The following is a 17,894-nucleotide window of genomic DNA, read 5'->3' on the forward strand; positions in this document are numbered from 1 at the left end:
TGGAAGTCTGACCCTTCCGCATCCACAGAGCCAGCCTCCTTGGCACCTCCATTTGGATGCCCTGTGGGTACCTGTCTATCAGCTTATTCTTACGGTCCCCCAGGCTTGAAACCTTAGAATGATCTTCTTTCTTATTCTCTCTTATTATTGTCCTAAGAAACCACAAGCAGGGCTTAATAGATTCTCTCTCCCTCTGGCACTCCCACGTGGGCACTGCCCACGTTCACTTGGGCATTCAACAAATATTTCCATCTCCTCCCTGTTTTTTCTTCCCCTTCCTTTCCTCCCCCCACACCTTTTTCCCCTTCTTCCTTCTTTTCCTGCACCCACCCTCCCTCCCTCTCACCTTCCTTCTTTTTTTTTTTTTTTTTTGTAGTTAATATGGAGCCAAGAACTGTGGTGTTGCTTTGTATGCTTCTTTTTCATTTAACACTCAAGATCACTCTGTGAAATTATATATTATTATTGGGTTGGCCAAAAAGTTCGTTTGGAATATGTTATGGAAAAACCCGAACGAACTTTTTGGCCAACCCAGTATTATTCCATTCTGCAGATTAGGAAGGTAAGGATCAAACAGGAAGAGTAACTTTACAAATTCACACAGTTAAGTGTCAGAATTAGGTCATGCTTTTCACGTAGACCACTGAAAGAATCCTCATGTGTCTCTCCTGTCCCTCTCCACTCCGAGCCTTCCCAGATCCCGCTGGGTTTGATCTGCTACAGCACACATGTGATCATGTAAATCCTTTACTAAAAATCCCTCAGTTCATAAACCACTAGTACTGACATCCAAGCCTGACATCCAAGCGCCCCACAGCAGCATGGCCCTGGTTTTTATCACTTTAAAGGCATCAGGGTATGGCGGGAACAATGTGGAGTTTGATGCTAGAAGACCTGGGTTCAGTCCTGGAGCCACCACTTTCTAGATGTGTGATCCTGAGCAGACAGTTCATTTCCCTGAGCCTCATTTGTTTATTTATTCAGTGAATATGTATTGTGTGCCTTTGATGTGCTGGTCACTGTGTGTGTTTTGAGTATTATTAGTGAAGAAAACATATATGGTTTCTGCCTTCAAAGAGCTTCCAGACTGATCTCAGTTTCCCCACCTGAACAAGGCCAATGGTGACACTTAATCTCACTGGACTGTTGTGGGAGTTGATGGACATGACGGGCATGAACATGCTTTGCTACATGGAAGGTGCTGGTCTTCTGAAGTTGTATTTTCTTCTGCTTCTGTTCCAGGGAGGTTCCCTGCCCATTTCTAGCTCTGTATCTTTGCTTGTACTCCTCCCAACCTTTAAACCTCCTATGTGGTCTTGATTGCCCAACTGAAAAGGTATCTTATCCAGTAAACCTTTCTAGAACCTCCCTGCCTAATATGAAGTTTTATTCATTCATTGATGGATTCAAGAATATTTATCAGGGCTTCCCTGGTGGCGCAGTGGTTGAGAATCCGCCTGCCGATGCAGGGCACACGGGTTCGTGCCCCGGTCCGGGAAGATCCCACAGGCCACGGAGCGGCTGGGCCTGTGAGCCGTGGCCACTGAGCCTGTGCGTCCGGAGCCTGTGCTCCGCAACGGGAGAGGCCACAGCAGTGAGAGGCCTGTGTACCACACACACAAAAAATAATATTTATCAAACACTTTTTAGAATGGTGTTTTCCGAGGTGTGGAGGGGCTCAAGAAACTTTCAGGGAGTCTACAAGGTCAGATTTCTTTTTATAGTATTAAGATGATATTTGACTTTTTAAAATTGTATTGACTTTTACTTTTTTTGGGGGGCGGGGGTGGTACGCGGGCCTCTCACTGTTGTGGCCTCTTCCGTTGCAGAGCACAGGCTCGGCAGCCATGGCTCACGGGCCCAGCTGCTCCGCAGCATGTGGGATCCTCCCAGACCGGGGCATGAACCCGTGTCCCCTGCATCGGCAGGCGGACTCTCAACCACTGCGCCACCAGGGAAGCCCTGTATTGAATTTTGAAATAATGCTGCAAAAGCAGTGGAGGCTCTAAGAATCCTTGTGCCTAATTATTAATCAAGACAGTGGCACCAAACTGTATTAGAACCCATATTCCTCACCACTACACACCCACATTAAAGAAACAAAACAAAATGCCATTTTCACTGAAGAATGTCCTCGAAGCAATACAGATTATTATGTTTATTAAGTCTCAACCCTTGAATGCATATCTTTTTAAGATTCTGTGTGACACAGAAGGGAAAATAAAGCTCTTCTGCTAAAACTAAAGTGTGATGATTGTCTCAAGAAAAAAGACTTGTGCAATTATTTTGAGTTACAAGCTGAACTAGCCGCTTTTTTTTAAAGAATGTCTGACAAACTATGGCTATCTAGACTTGAATATTTGGCAGATGTTTTCTCAAAAAAAGAACAAAGTCAGCTTGTCACTTCAAGAAAAATGACTGGCAGTATTTGTTGCCAGTGATAAAATTCTAGCTTTCAATAAAAAATTAGGATTTTTGGAAAACTTGTGTCTGCCCCCATGAGCTTGACAACTTCTCAAACATACTTTTAAGAAAGTATACTTAGCGACTTCCCTAATGAGATCTGTGATAATGTTAATGAGTATTTTTTCTTGGTATTGTGTGATGAAATGTGTCAAGATATGGAAAACCTGCATAACTCAGTGAACTGATGTTTTTCAAAGAGCAATGTGTGATGTTACAAGCCCTATATAAAGGTCTATTCAAATGCAAGATGGACTAAGCAATTTTAATACAGCAGAACATGAAAAGTTCATTGAAAGGGTTTCAGCTAACCTTTAAGAAATCATCACTTGTGTAAGTCTTGGTGTAGTCAAAAGCATCCACCATTACCTGAAAAGGCTCTCCATCTATATCCCTGTGAGGCCAGATTTCTTCATATACTTCAACTAATACAACATATCACAACAGATTGGGCTTAAATGCAGAAATGAGAATCCAGCTGTCTTCTATTAGAGAGATTTGCACAGACATGACATTAAAGAGATTTTCAAAAAGGTAAAACATTTCTACACTTCTCACTATATCTTCTTTTATTTTGGAAAACATAGATGTTTTTCATAAAGTACTGTTTTTGTTAGGCTCTAATGGATTTATCATTGTTATATTTTTAGTCCATTAATAAATATTTTCAAAATTTCTGTTTTAATTTCCAATAGTGTATGTATGTGTGTGTGTGTATCGATAGAGTAAGACAAATAAACAAAATCCCTTTGGTTTTTTTTTTTTTTTTTTTTTTTTTGGCTGTGTTGGGTCTTCGTTGCTGCATGTGGCATTTCTCTAGTTGTGGTGAGCAGCGGCTACTCTTCATTGCGGTGCGGTGGCCTCTCTTGTTGCAGAGCACAGCCTCTAGGCACGCGGACTTCAGTAGTTGTGGTACACAGGCTCAGTAGTTGTGGCACACGGGCTTAGTAGTTGTGGCTTGCACAAAAGCCCTTTGTGTTCCTCAATTTTGAAGACTGTAAAGGGATCCTGAAACCAAACAGTTTTGAGAGCTGCTGAATTAGAACAGTTCTAGTCGCTGGCATACATCGGTGAAAACTTAAATCCCTCCTACGATGAAATTTATCCACGAATATCACTGTGGTTCTGGGTTTTCTGGCACGATCTAACTAGGTACAAAATCACTTCAAATAGGCATGAAATGATTATAGACTAGTATACGGTGCTCTGTCATCCATACCATGCCTGGAATGCATGTTAATATAAGTACATTAGAGATGTGAAGAAAAGCATTTCACCCAAGAGACTAATGAATGTGTCTGCCATGCCTACAGCTCCTTCTAAAAAGTCCAATTTCAGCTGAGGGAAGCAGCCCAGACTATTAGTTAAAAATGGGTGGCCATGTTCCTAAATAGTATGACTTCTTCTCCTCCACCCTTCTTCCTTATTAGCCTCAGATGATTGGGTCAGGAAGAGGCCCTGACTGCACGGCAGCCAGTCTAACAAGCATTCTGGTCTGCTGTGAAAATCTCAGCCCAGTTTAAAGGCACCATGTGCCCAGTTGGGTTCTTTATAAGAATTTGTGAATGAAAGACACATAGGACTGGGAGAGTTGGCAGTTGGTACTCTAATCTGTGGCTGGGAAGACAGTCATAGAAGCCACATCACAAGCTCTGAGTCAGCAGAAACTATGAGGAAGCAGAAGCAGAGAGGAGACCTAAGATGCATGGCAGGAGCAATCCAAGCAGAGGAAAAAAAGGCTGAGTCATCAGTCTGGGGGATCCCATAATTGCTGCCGTTAATGGGAGACCAGGGAATTCAGTCCCCAAAGCTGCCCTGGCTCCTCTCAATTCTTGAGCTGCCTTTTTTTTTGTCTCAGGGAGGCCTGTCACCATGGTCCTTATTGTTTTGTATATCTTTACAGTAAACCTCTAATATGTGAGGTCACTGGAGGGAGTCTGTTCCTTTCTGCAGCAGAGCTTAACGTATACGCAGCTGATTGGAAGTCAGTCGGAGTGGTGGGGTAGGGTAGACGCCTTAGAGGAAATGGGATCAGCAGGGCCTGACGGGACTTGAGTGGACAGAGGGCATTCCAGGCTGGGGCACCAGCATGACGGAGAGGCATGTGTGAAGAGAGGAAGAGGATGGCAGGGGAGGTCCCCAAAGTAGAGTAAGGAAGGGATTGGTTGGTTGGTTCAAGCTGGTTAGCTCAAGTGGTCTCATGCAGAGAGCACCGGAAAACACCAGAGGAGGGCAGACTGAGGCAGAAGATGAAAGGGACCTCCTGTAGGTTCTTGAACAGAGGACTAAAAATGGAAGTGGGGGAAAATTAGACTGGCCTGGTGACTGGGGAAGGGTCTGAGGAGAGAGCATTTGAGTCGGGGATCCTGGTTTAGGTGCCATTGTGGTAACCCTATAGTGTCCGTGGACGTGTTGGTTGCCTCAGCCCTGCTTTCAGTAGAACTTGAAGAGCCTGGCCCGTTCGGTCACTCAGGAAGGGTCTTAGTTCTGAGGGACTGGTTTTCTTGTTAAAAGCCTTGTGGCCACGTTAGGAACATCCCAGAGACAGCACCCACGTTGACTGGAACGGGACTGATCCTTCTCTTTTCCACCTCCCACCCCATTTTCTAGGCAAGAACTTCTTCAGGAAAAGTATGAAAAGTTTAATGGGGAATCATTTGAATACAATCAATTGGGGATTTTCCAAAAAGCAGAACGACGACAGCAAGGGGTCCTTTTCCCAAAGCCACATACTCCTGGTTGGGCTTCTTGAGATTTCAGGCGTGAAATGTTAACGTTTTATTTTTGTGTTACTCATACTTGAGTTGTTGTTGTTGTTTTTCACAGTCAATTTAATTTATGGTTTTGCACTGCCTGACTCACCTGTGCTTATGAATTTAAGCGCTCAACCAGCAGCAGGACCACGTTTCTCTATCTGCATGCTCCCCTTGTACGCAGTGACATCTTAGGAGAACATTTCATCCTTCCAGTGAGGCTGAAAGGGTAAGGGGTCCCTGCCTTTCAAGGGCCTGTATTTTAATGGAAGGACAAGTTGGAGATGAGTAGAAAAAGAATCTTAGAGATGATTCTGATGAGCATGACTTTTTGTGTTTTGTCAGTTAGTTTTGGTGGGTTTTTTTACTATTTTTTTTTTGCGGTACACGGGCCTCTCACTGCTGTGGCCTCTTCCGCTGCGGAGCGCAGGCTCCGGACGCGCAGGCTCAGCGACCATGGCTCATGGGCCCAGCCGCTCTGCAGCATATGGGATCCTCCCGGACCGGGGCATGAACCCACGTCCCCCACATCGGCAGGCGGACTCTCAACCACTGCGCCACCAGGGAAGCCCTGCCAGTTTTTAACTCACAAAAGTGTGATATTCCAAGTTAGAATGAGCAGGCTTTTGAGTTGGTGTGAGCTGAGGCAGGAAGCTATCTATTTCATTTTATTAACCTTAGCAAAATGTTAGCTACTAAGCAATTGACTTCTCTGCATCCCATCTATAAAAAGTTGATAATTATAGTACCTCCTTCTTAGTGTGGACATAAGAGTTAAATGAACTAAAGTGTAACTCAACTGGTAAACAGGTATTTATTGAGTATCTGCTATATGTCATATACTCTGTGCTTGGGGTTATAGTAGAAACCAAGATTGAATTCAAATGGGGCTCACAGGAAAGTGCTTACAAGTGTGCCTAGTACATACTAAAATGTTCAATAAATGGTACCCATTGTTATTACCGTTATTGAGGGAAGTGTACCCAAGTTCAGAAATTCTTGAACAAGCCAGAGTTAGCCAGAGGAAAGGTATAGCAACCCAGGCCTCAAGCAAAAAGCGTCCTGAGTGTGCCAGTCTCAGCAAAGAAGGACTGTCCCTGCAAAGCAAAGGCTGGGTTATCTGAGTGTACAGTTTGGAAAGAGTCATGTATTATGCTTTTCATACACATACACACAGAACATTATCATGTGGCCTTCAGGCACTGAGAACAATGTATATGTTTAAGCTGGCAAATAAATGGGTGTCTTTTATCACTAGGGCATTCATTTTCGTGATAGGAACCCAGAAGGCATGTTTTTCAAAATTGGTCACGTGTTAAATTGTGAACATGCATTTTGTAAGATTTCTGTAATATGGATTTTAAGAAGGGCTGTCGAGATAAAATAGAAGAGCCAATTGTGAGTGGTTTTATTAAATTCTGAATCTTCATCAGACACTTAAGTTCTCACATCCTAGTGCCAGTTTTCCCAGCGTGTGTATTTTTGCATAGTTGGGTCAGTATGTACTTCTTCTTCGTTGGTCTACTTTTGCATCTAACCTTGGTTGATGTTGCCCTTTTTTTGTGTCCTTACACTCCACCTCTTTCTCCTTGGGATGGCAGTAAAATGATCTCCTCTACTGATAAGTAGCCGTTGGTTTACCTTTGTATCCAAATACTAGACATTTGGGTTGTTGCCAGCATTCCACAGTGAGGAACATACTTGCTATAAACAGTGTGCAGATTGCTTAGTCAACGACTTATTATGTACCTTCTGGAATGGCACTCTCTGGCAAGGTCTTGGAAGTGATATCAGCTCATTAAACTAAGAGTCCTAAGAACCGGCACTCAGGAGTTCCTTAGACAGCATGGCTTATTTTTCTTTATATAATTAGGAGATATGTAGGGAGGGCCTATCATGTGCAATGGAGTACCAGGCTCTGGTGAGCAAGGTAGAAAAGGTCTCCAACTGATGGTGCATACAGTGGCCAACAGATGCAAGATACGTGCTGTGGAAGCAGACATCATCATGGTGACATTGCCATCCTGTAAGCACAGTGTCAGACTTCAAGGCGAAAAGGGGGATATTTGGTCTGGGTGGGTCTAGATACAGTATACAGTGTAACTATGTTAGATTAACTGCAGATGGTGGGGTGAGAGACAATCAAAATTGTAGAATATTAAAAAGTACTACAATGTTTTATTTCTAAATTGGGCTAACAAAGTGATGGCTAGGTTCAAAGCTGCATGGTAGAGTGAAAAGCACAAGGCCTGTGAATTCAGACAGTCCCAGATTTGACTCTGAACTCTGCCACTTGTAGACTTGTGGTTTTGGGGAAAACATTTTAAGCTGCTGAAACTCAAATGTCCTTATCTCTAAAATGGGTATAGTATTTTCTGTCTTTTGGTATTGTTTATATATCCAGTGCCTAGTGCAGCGCCCAGCACTGGATAGAGTGTTGTTGGCAGAAAAAGAGAAAGGATGGATGGATGGTTGGATGGATGGATGGATGGAGCAATTACTCTGGATTGATAAAAACTGAGAGCCTCTGTGCTAAATAATATAGGTACATTCATAACAAGTCATATTTGCCCTATTGGCTTGAGGTTTGCCAAGCAAATTTTCTCACTTCTAAGTTAGTGGGGACCAAATTTAGAAGCCGTAAACCTCTCTTTTATCATCTCATGTATATCAAGGCTATAAGTAACAGAAAAGAAAACATGACTAATTGTGGCCCTAACAAGTAGGGGGTTATTTTCCACATATTCAGAAAGTGTATAAAAAAAAAAATTAAAAAAAAAAAAAAAAAAAAAAAAAAAAAAAAAAAGAAAGTGTAGACGAGGTAGTTACTTCTGCCATTTGCCACAAAAGAGCTGTACTCTTTCCATTCATTGATTCTGCCTTTTTTGCTCTGTTGTTTTTGAAATTCAGACTTGCTTTCTCATGGTCACTGATGGTGATCACAGTTCTGTGCTTTACTACCAGTTTCAAAGTTGAGAACCAAGGAGGCACCTGGCACATGTCTCATGTCTTTCGTGAGGAGGCAAAATCCTTTCCCAGCAGACTCACAACATGTCCCCTCGGGCCTTACTGGGTGGACAGAGCACACAGCCTCCCTTAGGCCAAGGCTCCCAGCTTTCCTGAGCTCACAGCATCTGCACCCAAACAAACTGGGGTTCTGTTAGCAGGGAAATGTTGAGGGCTATGTTCATTTTCACATAAATGAACTGGTTAAAAAGAAAAAAAAGGGCTTCCCTGGTGGCGCAGTGGTTGAGAGTCCGCCTGCCGATGCAGGGGACACGGGTTCGTGCCCCGGTCCGGGAAGATCCCACATGCCGTGGAGCGGCTGGGCCCGTGAGCCATGGCCACTGAGCCTGCACGTCCGGAGCCTGTGCTCCCCAACGGGAGAGGCCACAGCAGTGAGAAGCCCGCGTACCGCAAAAAAAAAAAAAGGATTAAAAAAAAAAAAAAAGCAGAAGTTCAAGTTTAATGGAGATTATTTGCTTGTAAAACTGTTATCTGCTCCAGGAGATTCAGGATTTGCAAGCCCCCAACTGGGATGTAAAGATTCTGCTGGTTTTAAGCTGGGTAGAAGTGTTTTTGTCTCTTGGTTGTGTGTGTGAGGGTTTTTGTTTTGTTTTTTTCTCTTCTTCCTTTTTGAGTGGCAGATGCAAAGAGGAGTAAAAGAGTTAAAATAGGAAAATATTTTCTGGAGTTAGTGCTAGGCCTCTGAAATGCTGCAACCCTGCCTTTTGCCAGAAGCCCTGTGCTGAAACTGGCCAAAAAGACTGTTAACAAAATACTTCCTGACCAAGCTAAGTGAAGAGAAGAAAATATAAAACAGTATTGGGGTGGGCAGATATTCTGAAAGGAGGGTTGTCAGTGAAGCTTTGCAGGAGAGTGTAGGAATTTGAGGGTTGTACACTAGTGTGTGGTTTACATTGGCTCTGCCCAGGTTCAGTGCTCAGAGAGCAGAGGAAGAAAGGAAACCACTTGCCTAGCCTGAGAAGTATGTAAAGACTACAGTAGGATTAAGTCCAGAGTTAAATTGCACACACACATTCTAGGAATCCAAATTTGTGGTTTAAAAAATATATACAAAAATATATATATATCTCAAAGTGTTTTGTAGGAGCTTTTGACTTGGAATGACAAAATGCTTAATAATCAATATCTGCCATTTTCCTCTTTTGGAGAAGCCACCCAACCACTTACATTCCTAAACAAATATTCCTAAATAAATAGGATTTCATGTCGCAAATATCAGAACTTTTAAGATTTAAAGAAGTACTCACACATGTCAATAAAAGGTCACTAAGACTTGCATTTGTTTTATTGCATTTCATTTATTGAGGAGGTAAAGGGGCAGAACTGATACAGATCAGTGCTTTCTATTTATGTTATCTCTACTCTTAGAATTTGACCATATCCTTGAACTGTGCTATTTCTCAAATGACTGGAGATTAATAATATCCTGTTTTTATACAAGAATTTCAAAGTCTCAGATACAAAAGCTCCAGAGAGATGATGCTTTAAGAAAAGGAGAAAAGACACAGTAGATAAATTCCAGTTGACTAGACGCTGAAGCTGAGGTTTGCTAAGAGGCCAAGTAAAGGAGAGAAAGGTGGAATTCAGAGAGAGATAACTGGTCTCTGTGAGGTTGCATTCAAGGCCACGCTGGGAAAATGCCAGAGGGCTGGGAGAATGGCCGTCCCCTCAGAGCTAACACTGAGCACTTGGTGCCTCACCATAAATGGGGCTCATTCATGAAGGAAACACTGTTCTTCTGAGAAGCACCCATATTGAAGAAGCAACCAGAAAACCCAGATGTATAGGAGATGCCTGGCAAGAAGGCTCTGTGCCTCCTCCTTCCCTCTGTCTCTTCCAAAGAGTTTTCTTAATATTCCACAGTATTTCCTGTGGCCACTGGGCCCAAACTGACTGGAAGCATACAACAAAAGTAGTTTAGCCAACCACTTGGCACTAAAATCTGAGCCAGCCGTATTCAGAATTAACTGAAAGAGACACTGCCACTGCCATAAATAAGGCAGACAGTTTCTTTACGAGTTGAATTCTCTGAGCATTTTTTGAAGGCAATAAAGCTTTAAGGCTTTACTAAGAGGCAAGAGACTGTAAAACATGTCAGATGCTTAGTAAAAACTCAGGGTGCAGCCACGAGTTTGTGTACATTGAAGTGGGGGACCACACCATTGACCCTCAAGGGGATGGGGCGCCCTAGCCCACCCCCTGGTGGGTGTTTCAGAGAGGGCAGACATATCAGAATCTAAAGTGCCTGTGTGTGCAGGGGGGTCGTTGAAAACTGACGTCTTATGATTCATTTGGGAAAAGGGGAAATATTTATTTTCATAACACAAACATCCGAAAATCAAGTTCAACAAAATACTTCTAGTTAGTTGACAATATGCATTTATTCAGTAACGAAAAAAGATTATTTTACTGAATGCCTCATCTGTGTCAGGCGTTGCCTTGGGCACTGGGGATACAGCAGGGAAAAAACAACGTCCTTTTCTCGCGGGGTTTACATTCCAGTGGAGGACAGGGCTAATAATTCAGTAGAATAGAAAAGAGAGTGTTAAGTACTATGAAGAAAAGCAAAGTGGAGTAAGGGAAGAGAGAGCAGGGCCTCTCCGAGGAGATGACACTTGTCAGAGACCCAGAGGAAGTGAGGCCATAGAGCGTGCAGGCCTGCGGTGTCTGTGAGAAGAAGTCCAGCAGCGGGAAGGATCAGTGTCATGGCGTATCTGAGATGGGGAGGTCGATGTGGCCAGATATACTGACCCGGGCTGGTTCCTGTAGAGTCTGGTAGGCGAAGGGTGGGTGTGCTAAGCCTGCTGGGAAGCCATTGGAGAGTTTTGAGCGAAGAATGAAGTCATCTGAGGACACGAGTGCCCCCTGCTGGCGGGGAGCAAGACGGAAGCCCAGAGATCAGCGTGGAGGCTGTTGATGTCCTCCAGGTGACAGTTGCTGCCAGTTTGGACAAGGAAGCGGGGAGGGGAGGAATGCGGAGGTGTGATAGAATTGGGGAGATGTTTTGGAGGTAGGGCTGACAGGATGTGCTGACACATTGACTGGATGTAGAGTAGGTAAAAATGGAGCCAAAGATGAGTGAGGATTTTGCCTTGAACAAGGGGCATGAATGGTGGTGTCCCACTTTTAGCACTAGGAACCCCAGGGGAGGAGCCATGTGAGGAGATTATTAATTTGGCTGTGGCCATTGTTACAGGTTTCAGATGCCTAATAAGGCATCACTGGGGAGACTTTAAGTCAGAGAAAAGACTGGGAATGGAGATGTAGATTTAGGGAAGAGGAAAGGGGGTGAGAATGCATGTCATAGTTTCCCAAAACAACTGAGGAAGGGCACGTCAGAATCTGGTTGGAGAAGGGAAGGGGAAGGTTTTATGGTTATCAGAAATGAGTGTGAGTTTTAAAAGGTTAAGAAAGACTGTCTTACATCATCAGTATCCACAGCTGTTCCTAGAATTAAGGGAGACATATTCATAGGAACAAAAGCCAGCTTTGCCAATAGAAGATAAATAGGAACTGAATTTCTGAATTAGCTGTTCTGTTACTCTTTTGCTAGGCCACTGTGAACATCTTAGGTATAGATAATTAAATAGAAACATGTACATCTGTCTAAAAACATGTACAGATTTTTTTTAAATTTATTGGAAGTCTGGGGTATGTTAAGAACTCATTCTTGTGGGAAGGAAAACAAATACATGGAAGTTTAAAGTATGGCCTGTGCAGTCAGAAGACCTTATAATCAAGTTGTCCATGCAGATACATGAACAAATGAGAAGCGTGAGAGTCCAGGGTCCAAGGAGAAGGCTGGGCATGGAAATGACTAGCTCCACAGTTAGAACATTGCTGAATGTGCTGGGCTGCCTTTAAAATCCTCCCAGTGGTATGGGGAATGACAGATTTTTTTTTTTTTTTCTTGGCTCTGAGTGGTGGTTGTAGGTTTTTTGTTTGTTTGTTCTGTTTGTTTTTTCCTGGTGCAGTGGGTATATATTTGTATATTTCCCTAAGAGAGGGTCAGCAGGTTGTGTTGTTCAGAATGTATGTAAAACAGGAAGCTCCCTGAGAATATCTGGAGGGGGTGCAAACTAGTGTTAGAATAGAGGCAGCAAAGGTGGCTTTACCCAGGAAGCAAGTGCAAGTGGTAGGTTTAAGTACAGGAAGGTTGTACCGATTTCCTTAGGTGTTATCTTCTCGTTGAATTGTGGCATTAAGTGGATTATATTGAGCATAGTTGGATTTGTTTGTGTGTTTGTATAAGCTGTTCATCTCTTTCTTGATGGTACAGGAAAAAGATGGACAATCCTTAGAAGATTCTCCATGCCCAGCCTTGTTTTGGTAGCTGCAATGAAAGACTCTACTGAACCATCCAGTAGAGTCCAAGTCCCGAAACCAGGGTGATATATTTCATAGCATGTGCTCTAAGTGCCTGTAAACATGTGGGACTTGGAGGGAGCCACTCACAGCCTCACTTGAGGACTACTACTCATTGCCTTCTGCCTCTGAGTCCAAGGCCTGCAGAAGTATGTTCATCCACAGCAGCGGTCTGGCAGAGTGAAAATAAAACCTCTCTCTTGTTTTTCTGACTCAGGCTCAGGGCAGTGCCCTTTGCTGCATCCTGCCCTCATTATGCTGCCTGACTCTGTGCAGCGGACATAACCTGAATATTTCTGTGATGAATCTCTCTGTCTCAGTGTCTGACGGAAAGTGTGTCATGGAAAGGAGTGATACGATTAGAGAGCTAAGCCTCGTGGACAAAATTATTATTTTCAACATAAAAGCAGAATCTCAGTTACCCAGAATGCTCCCATAAAACTGGACTTTTTAGAGGGAAACATAGTTCTAATATATATTACTTGTGATAAATGCTACTAAATTTTACTTTTTTTTAAAGTTTTCTGAGGCTAATAAAATTCAATCCTATTGAATAGTTTTTTTCCAAACATGATTGGATCTTAAAAATATTTTTTTCCTTGAAAACTAATCAGAAATGTGTTAGAGATCATTGTCTGTTGCCAAAAAAAAAAGAGTATAAGGTCATATCTTCATCCATTCCTGCTTCAGGAGTTCTCACAAAGAGCACTGAGCTTGGCTAACATTAGCTGAGCTTTGCGGGGTGGGGGGTGGGAGCAGGGGTGCCTTTGAATCAGGATTTAATGGTGGGCGCTTGGCTCTTACTAGTTTGAAGTCTTTCTGAGTCTTCTGCTGACTGCAGGCCACAGGGGCTGTTTTACTCATTACCCTCTTGCAAGGAAGGGAGTGCTCTTAAAGAGCGTATGTTCCCTTTTATCAGACTAGAACCGTGTGCTGCAGCTGCCTGAGTCAAGAGCACTGCAGCAAAAGCTCAAGAATTGCCATCATCTCATCCACAAGCCCTGGTAATTTTCTCTTCTGTGGTTATCCATGGCCCGATTTTTTTTACCGTCAGTCATTCTATAAAGATTTATCAGCTACCCACTGCCTGTCAAATATTGCCATAAAGTAATATCCTATCGGGCCTGTAGTTATTGGAAACTGTGTTACTATTTTTCTTTGTCTTCTCAACTTTCTTAACTGTCTATTGACCAGTAAGAATGTAAGCCATTGCAGTGGATATGGTCCCTAGTTAACAAAGATATATGAAAATATGTTTACTACTCTGGATAGGTAAGTAGATTCATTTATTTAAGGATGATTTTCAGCATTAAATTTGAAAGGTATTTGGTTAACTCTCAGTTAACAACAAGAAGCACAAAAATTAAATTCAGACCCTCTTTTGGCTGATTACTGTTTTCAGTAAGCGTTCAGTGAGTGATTTCCTTCAGCATGACAGCTAGTGATCACTAGGCCCTAAGCTAGTCTTTGTGCTTTGCAAATATAATTCATCATGAACTATTGCAAATGATATAGGACCCCCAGACAAGCCCCCAAGATATCCAGGAGGGTCCTGAAGCTCAAAAGGTCTAGGTTAGCTTCCAGGGAGTTAGATCACATTTAACTTTGCACTGGTTCTAATATAAAAACCTAGGGCATACAAACTCTGAGTAGGTGACCATCCATCTTGGTTTGTATGGCACTGAGGGGATTCCTGGGACATGAGACTTTCAGTGTTAAAACTGGAATGTCCTAGCCATACCAAGATGAGTTGGTTTCTCTAGTCAGAAGAAGAGTCAGTTAACGGAAAGGAATATCAATAAATACTGTCTTCTAAAACCAGCAACTTTTCTATAGAATGGGGATGATTCTCTCTTCCTCATGGGGTTGTGATAAGGCCTATTCACTACTCCTATCTGTGGGGTTAGGTAGTTGGCTATGTGTTTTTCCTTGGAATTTGGGACCAGCATCATCTCTGACGGGCAGTCTCTCTCCTTGCCCTCCTCCAGAGGCCTGTGGTCTAAGAAGGCCTTGGCTGTTCCCTTGGGATGGGTCAGTGCCAGCTGTTTCTGATGTGAGGATGCTGGAGATCCAGGGTTCTTTCTATTGTCTTTATGCTTCTCACTGTGGTTACCCCCTTTGGGTTTTACCTGCTACTGCCTCTTAGGTAATAAGGCTTCTCGCTGATTTGAAACTCTTTACTCTTTTTTTTTTTTTTTTTTTTTTGTGGTACACGGTCTTCTCACTGCTGTGGCCTCTCCCGCTGCGGAGCACAGGCTCCGGACGCGCAGGCTCAGCGGCCATGGCTCACGGGCCCAGCCGCTCCGTGGCATGCGGGATCCTCCCGGACCGGGGCACGAACCTGTGTCCCCTGCATCGGCAGGCGGACTCTCAACCACTGCGCTACCAGGGAAGCCCTCTTTACTCATTTTTTTAAAAAAAATATATGAAGTCCATAAGTATTTCAATTTACCACATCACTTGGCATGTACAGTTGGGTTGAGAAATGCTCAAAGATTTTTCTCATTTTTTAAAAAAAATTATTGAAATATAGTTGACTTACAGTGTTTCAGGTGTACAGCAAAGTGATTCAGTTATACATATATGTAAATATATATATTCTTTTCTTACATTCTCTTTCATTATAGGTTTTTACGTGATGTTGAATATAGTTCCTTGTGCTATACAGTAGGTCCTTGTTGGTTATCTATTTTATATATACTAATGTGTATATTTTAATCCAGTTCGAAAAGATACATGCACCCCAATGTTCACTGAAACTCTTTACTTTTAAAATTGTAGCCCCGAGCACACACAGGTACTCGCTTCCTCTCCAGCATTTTGTACAAGCTGTTGCATCTGCCTTGCTCATGCCTCCCTCCTTTCATCTTCTGGCTAACCCTGGTCACTCTTCACACTTTAGCTTTGATGCCACTTCCCCCTGGAAGCTTTCCATGATCATCCCAGACTGGTATTGGTGCCTCTCCTCTGTGCTCTCAGAGCTCCTTGTACTTAACACGATAGATTATGTGCCTCTGGAGCTGTAATTGCCTGATCAGTTGTCCGTATGACTCACTGTAGCCTCCTTGCAGAGAGGGACTGTGTTTTGTTCTCTGTTATACCCCCAGAACCTTCCACATTGCCAGGAACATAAAAGGTATAGAGAGGCTTATAAGGATCAGGATAGTGGAAGAGCCGCCAAGGAGCAAACCATCTTTATGTACAATTGGCTTTGGCTTTGCAGTGTCCCTGACTATCCTTGCAGTCCTCCTTGGGAGACATAAGCCACTCTAGATCTTTCTCAAAAGAGCTACAGCCTCTTCATCCAGGGACCACCATCTAGTTTAGTTAGGTCTTCGTTTGCCCTGTAAGGCACTGAGCACATTATGAAAATACACACCCACCTGCCAAGCATTGCATAAATATCAGTGGGGAGACATAGGACCCAAGAATATATGTAGGGTGAGGGCATTCAATTTTATGTTTATTTGTATATACATGGCATAAAGATATTTCTACTCTCTCAAGTTTTAATAAAATGTGAAATCTCCCCCTCAGTTCTGAAGATCTGATGATTTGCAGGCTATACTGTATTAAATTGTGAATTTTGGATGTTTCATTTCATAATGTGATCCAGATTATTTTTCTTTCTCCCTAGTGGACATTAATCGTTTCCTGTGAATTTTCCTGATATTAGGAAACAGATGTTCCATATTTTTTATCTGAGTTCTTTCCAGATGCTGAACCAGGACTTGTGTGTGTGTGTGTGTGTGTGCGCGTGTGTGTGTGTACGTACGTGTACACAGTGAATTTTTGAGGAATGAGTTATATCAGAATTTGCAAGTAAAACCATAACAGATATATCTACAGAATTGTACAGATTTTTCCAAGGCTGGAAATGATTTTGGACATTCTGGTTAATGTAGTTTAGTATTGTTTAGCTAATGCAGACTGCTGGCTTAAGACTGCATTAGAACTGTCCCATGATAGTGTGCTTGCCAAAATAAGGAGTGGTGTAGCAAAAAGCACACAGTTCATGCAACCTATGATTTTTAACCAAACTGTAATTGCTTTTACCATTGTCTCTTAGCTATATAAAATTCTTCCCCCATCTCCCCATAAAACACTGACTGAGTGCCACCTGTGTGCTGAGCAGGGTGCTAGGCTCTCTGGGAGATACAAACACAAATAATGTATGGACCCTTGGGACCTTATCATCCAATAGAAGAGCTGAAACACATTCTGAAGCATCTGTAGTGACAGGTAGAAGGTGGTAAAGGTTGTAGAAATTCAAGGAGAGGAGTGGTTTCATGGAGCCAAAGAGGGAAGGAATATTTGGGGGAAGAAGTGGTACCTGAGCTAGGTTAAAAAAATAGTAATAAAGCAACACTTGCTTTAGGTCTAAGTTATTTAACTTATTGTAACTACATAAGAACTGCATAAGGGTGGTCCATTATGTAAGCCATGGTTTTGGTGGATTTGCTAAAATCATACTAGCATTTCTTGAGTGCTTCCAGTGCAGCAGGCACAGGGCCTGGATGCTCCATATAAAGGACTTTTAATCAGAAACAATGTGGAATTGGTGCTTTGTATAATAATCTATTTTGCACAAAATGCATCTCTTCATTTTACCTTGTGACCTTCATTTCACGAGGAGGCCTTGGGTTCAGAGAGCAAAGGACTGAGGCCAGTCTTGGCCAACTCCAGGATTTGGGGACCCTCTGCAAGTCACTTGGCCTGTCTGGGTCTCACATTTCTCCTCTGTAAGGTGGGGATTGTCATCCTCCCCAGCTCACTCACAGGGTAGCTGGGAAAATCAAAGTGGGTGTAAATGGATGGTGAAAAGCAGTCAAAGGCCAAACATTTTGCCATGAAGCCATGTCATAGCTCATGAGGTTTATACAAAATATGGCTGTGGCTTATTATTAAAACACTGTATAAATGAAAAGATGGTTATCTTAAAATTGCCAGATATCAATAATATATTTGTAGCAAATACATATACTAACTGATTATCATGCACTATAAAGAACTCATGCAAATTGAAAAGAAAAATATCAAGACCCTACTAACACGAATAAGCAAAGAATATAGACTTACTGTTTCTCAAGGTAACAAACCATTAATAGGAAAAAATGTCCATCCTCACTATAAATCTTAGAAATAAAAATTAAAGCAGCATTAGGAACACCATTTTATGTATAAAATGTCAAGGTCTCAGAAATTCTCAATTATTTTGTTGGTGGTATTGTCATACATTAATTAAAAAGCCCCTTTAAAAGCAAAACCTACTAATTCTACTGTTAG

General features: G+C 42.5%; 1 protein-coding gene across 5 annotated transcripts in view; it reads left to right on the plus strand.

Annotated features, from left to right (window-relative positions):
* GNG12 (G protein subunit gamma 12) overlaps positions 1 to 17,894 on the plus strand; it is a 122,418-nt gene that overhangs the window by 25,978 nt on the left and 78,546 nt on the right. The window contains exon 1 of one of the 5 annotated variants that reach the window (XM_067006054.1): positions 15,241 to 15,275. The exons of the other annotated variants lie outside the window; for them this stretch is intronic. The gene's annotated coding sequence lies outside the window, so the exon portion shown is untranslated. Of the gene's footprint in view, positions 1 to 15,240; positions 15,276 to 17,894 lie in introns of those variants that run through there. 5 annotated transcript variants of the gene reach the window in all.

The sequence above is a fragment of the Kogia breviceps genome, chromosome 1 (assembly GCF_026419965.1).
Source record: "Kogia breviceps isolate mKogBre1 chromosome 1, mKogBre1 haplotype 1, whole genome shotgun sequence".
In the NCBI taxonomy this organism is placed as follows: Eukaryota; Metazoa; Chordata; class Mammalia; order Artiodactyla; family Physeteridae; genus Kogia; species Kogia breviceps.